The sequence below is a fragment of the Nerophis ophidion genome, linkage group LG03, assembly GCF_033978795.1.
Source record: "Nerophis ophidion isolate RoL-2023_Sa linkage group LG03, RoL_Noph_v1.0, whole genome shotgun sequence".
Lineage (NCBI taxonomy): Eukaryota > Metazoa > Chordata > Actinopteri > Syngnathiformes > Syngnathidae > Nerophis > Nerophis ophidion.
In genome coordinates, this window is record NC_084613.1 from 31,046,555 (window position 1) to 31,051,456 (window position 4,902).

Consider the following 4,902-nt stretch of genomic DNA (forward strand, 5'->3'; position numbering starts at 1 on the left):
TACTCAGACGCATTTCTTCCCACAATAACATGTCACTTCCCGTCCCTCCCCAAAAGTCCCACCCCCCAGCCAAAGCCATTGGCTAGGACCCTGTAGCCAGCCGCTACACCACCTCCCTCTTACAAAAAGTCCTCACCCTCGACAACTTGGTAACATCACAGTAACATGTAAATTAAATCAGTGCAAACTTTTACAGCACACAATAGGGTCACAAACACCCCCTTTTTTTCTTTTTAGCTTAATGACAGCAAACAAAGTCTTGCAAGCAGCCTCCAGCCTTGTCCGCCGCCTTGTCCGTTACCTTTAAGTCAACGGGGCTGGGAAAGTGCTGGAGGGGCCGGGGGACAAAGGTGGTGGCAAAATCGGTTCCCCTTGGGATGTAAGCAGGGAACTGGGAGGGGGCTGGGTGGACAGGGTAGAGGTCACCTGTCAATCCGAGGGGGAGAAATGCCCGTTGCCCCCGGTAGGAGCCAGTCTGTCCCTGTGAAGGGCCAACTTCTTCCCCGAGGGGGAAACTGGATCTGGTATTTTACAGGGCCCTGTCCATTTTCTCATGCTCTTAGAAGGTTACTTAAAACCGCATGAAACGGCATTTCTCTGAGTGCAGTTCCAGACCGCTTGACACTTGAGGGCCAGTGTCTATTACATGCTCTGCCAAGTGGGTTCTTCCCACCTCACTCGTTCATTGCAAAACTGTCATGGAATTCCATCAAAAGCTGTATCACCTGCTTGTACTGCTGCTTCTCCAAGCCTCTGTACTCCTCTCTCCACACCCCTCCTGGTAGGGCCATAGGAGACAGCTGCTGGCTGGAGTCCATGGGCTGGCACCTCCGCGTAGCAAACACATCTGACTCCCCCCTCATTGGCTAAAGCGAGGGGGGAGTGCCAGCCCATGGACTGTAGTAGTCAGGAGTGGTGTGGGGAAGCGGGCGGGGGGCTGGAAGTTAGGGGACCGGAGAACCCCCCGGGATAGTTAAGTGTATCCATACCCATGTCCAGCAGGCACCCAGTGTCCCGGGGGAAGTCCACCCCTAAGACGCTGTAGTCTTTTGCTTTCCACCATCTAAACTAGATGGAAAACTTGCTTGCCCCCAAAACAACCACATAAATAAGAAAACAACTGGACAACAGAGTTATTATCAGCTCACTGTTTTTTAGATGTTATTATTCACCATGTTATTATTCACCAAATGAACAATTACTACCATGTGAGCAAGTACCGGTTTCAATTCACAGGTACAGTTGTTGCGGTGACTTGCTTGTGGGGTCTGGCTGCTGGTTTTTGGAATCCGGCACAGCATCTTGCACGTGATGGCATGCGCTGCGTGCACGTATTTTAGCACAAGCAAGCAGGTGTCAGTAATCAGCTGTAACCAGTGGTGCTTCCACAGCCATGCTTAAAACACTGCACCTTTCATTAGACTGGTGTGCAGCAAAGGTGGGAGAGCAACAGGCAAACATTTCTCCAACTAGAACACTGTGTAGGAAAATGACTCAAAAACTTTAAATGACAGACGGTAAAACCCATATCTGTTCATCCTTGTGAAAAATCACTTTGGATGAAGATGTTCAGGAAGAGCTGACTGGTTATTAGTGAAATCAATCAAAGTTTACTTATATAACCCTAAATCACGAGTTTCTCAAAGGGCTGCACAAGCCACAACAACATACCCGGTTCAGATCTCACATTGGGGCAAGGAAAAACTCAACCCAATGGGATGACAATGAGAAACCTTGGAGGGGACCGCAGTGGATCTAGCATAATATTGTGCATAAAAACTTGTTAAAAAATACCTCAGCTCAAAACTTGCTGACAACATATTTATAACTATTCAGATGCTTCACATGTATGTAAATAAATGCCAAGGTAAATGTAGTCAACTTGGGATTAAACATTAAAAATGTCTTTAAAAGGGAACTGCGCTTTTTATTTTAGGAAATTTGCCTATCGTTCACAATCATTCTAAAAGACATGAAGACGGATGACATTTTTAATGCATTCTTCCTTGTAAATGAATGTAAAAGTCTGCTTACAGTGGAGCCAACCGAAGGCCCTCTATTCCGCCCATAAACCTTGCCTTATTTGTATTTGACTTTATTAAATTGATTTATATTAATGTTTGGCGCAGCCGGACCGGAGCAGGAGGGGAAAGAAAGAGGAAAAAAAGGAAGAGGTGGATAAGACCGACATACAACAACAGAACAGCATCAGCAAATAGTATATGTACAAATATGATGGTAAAAGTCATAGCAAAGAAGCAGTTATTGAAGTAAATAACACGGAAATGACAATGACCATTATTGCACCAGAAATAGAGCAACACTAATGCCAATAGAAATAGTACTATTGATAGTGAATATTTATAATTACCTCTATTATCAACAATACAATTGTTCAAATGCAACAATACATGTATTTAATGATAACATGAAATAAAAAAGAAAGCAGATAAATGGAGAAGAAAGAGAAGCAAACTGTATTAACCTTGTACATTGTTATAGTAAAAATAGGATACAATTTTGTCACTGTGCCGTGTGTTACCCAGTTTACCCTAGGAGAACAACCTTAAAATATATTTGATTCAACGTGATTAAATGTGTGATTGTAAGTATGCATATGTGCTTGTATATGTACAGTATGTTTGTACAGTGAATGTATATGTACAGTATGTGTATATGTATGTTTGTACAGTGAATATGTATGCACATAATGTGTGTATGTATGTACATACAGTGAATGTATAGGTAGGTTTGTACAGTAAATTATGAACAGTATGTGTGTATGTACAGACTGTGTGTATGTATGTTTTTACAGTGAATGTACAAACCCTGTTTCCATATGAGTTGGGAAATTGTGTTAGATGTAAATATAAACGGAATACAATGATTTGCAAATCATTTTCAACCCATATTCAGTTGAATATGCTACAAAGACAATATATTTAATGATCAAACTGATAAACATTTTTTTTTTGCAAATCATTAACTTTAGAATTTGATGTCAGCAACACGTGACAAAGAAGTTGGGAAAGGTGGCAAAAAATACTGATGAAATGGAGGAATACTCATCAAACACTTATTTGGAACATCCCACAGGTGTGCAGGCTAATTGGGAACAGGTGGGTGCCATGATTGGGTATAAAAACAGCTACCTAAAAAATGCTCAGTCTTTCACAAGAAAGGATGGGGCGAGGTACACCCCTTTGTCCACAACTGCGTGAGCAAATAGTCAAACAGTTTAAGTGCAATTGCAAGAAATTTAGGGATTTCAACATCTACGGTCCATAATATCCTCAAAAGTTTCAGAGAGTCCAGAGAAATCACTCCACGTATGCGGCATAGCCGGAAACCAACATTGAATGACCAAAACCTCCGAAACCTCTGACGGCACTGTATCAAAAACCGACATCAAATACTAAAGGATATCACCACATGGGCTCAGGAATACTTCAAAAAACTACTGTTACTAAATACAGTTTGTCGCTACAACTGTAAGTGCAAGTTAAAGCGCTACTATGCAAAGCGAAAGCCATTTATCAACACCATCCAGAAACGGCGCCGGCTTCTCTGTGCCTGAGATCATCTTAGATGGACTGATGCAAAGTGGAAAAGTGTTCTGTGGTCTGACGAGTCCACATTTCAAATTGTTTTTGGAAATATTCAACATCGTGTCATCCGGACCAAAGGGGAAGCGAACCATCCAGACTGTTATTGACGCAAAGTTTAAAAGCCAGCATCTGTGATAGAATGGGGGTGCATTAGTTCCCAAGGCATGGGTAACTTACACATCTGTGAAGGCACCATTAATGCTGAACAGTACATAAAGGGTTTTGGAACAACAAATGCTGCCATCTAAGCTCTAAACGCCGTCTTTTTCATGGACGCCCCTGCTTATTTCAGCAATACAATGCCAAGCCACATTCAGCATGGCTTCATAAAAAAAGAGTGGCGGTATTTTCCTGGCCCGCCTGCAGTCCAGACCTGTCTCCCATCGAAAATGTGTGGCGCATTATGAAGCGTAAAATACAACAGCGGAGACCCTGGACTGTTGAACCACTGAAGCTCTACATCCAAAATGGATACATGGATGATATAGCAGATAATTGGTAGAATGTCATGTGGTCAGATGAAACCAAAATAGAACTTTTTGGTATAAACTCAACTCGTTGTGTTTGGAGGAAGAAGAATACTGAGTTGCATCCCAAGAACACCAACCCTACTGTGAAGCATGGGGGTGGAAACAGCATGCTCTGTGGTTGTTTTCCTGCTAAGGGGACATGACGATTGATCCATGTTAAGGAAAGAATGAATGGGGCCATGTATCGTGAGATTTTGAGCCAAAACCTCCTTCCATCAGTGAGAGCTTTGAATGGTTGACCAAATACTTATTTTCCACCACAATTTACAAATAATTATTTAAAATTCCTACGATCTGAATTCCTGGATTTTTTTTCACATTCTGTCTCACTGTTGAAGTCTACCTATGATGAAAATTACAGACCTCTGTCATCATTTTAAGTGGGAGAACTTGCACAATCGGTGGCTGACTAAATACTTTTTTACCCCACTGTATACTTCATCAGCTAAATGTTAGAAAGTGCAGGGCCAAGAACCAAACCTTGTGGAACTCCACACATTACCTTAACATACTCCGAGGTCACTATGCTATGGGAGACCGGCTGAATCCTGTCAGTAAGATAGGAGTTAAACCAAGAAAAGGATAAGTCTGACATACCAGTACGTGTTTTGATACGCTCTAATTGAATATTATGATCGACGGTATGGAAAGGAGCGCTAAGATCAAGTAGCAGCAACATGGATGATGCATCAGCATCCACAGTTAGCAATAGATCATTAGTCATTTTGGCCAGGGCTGTCTCCGTAAAGTGATTTGTCGCTGAA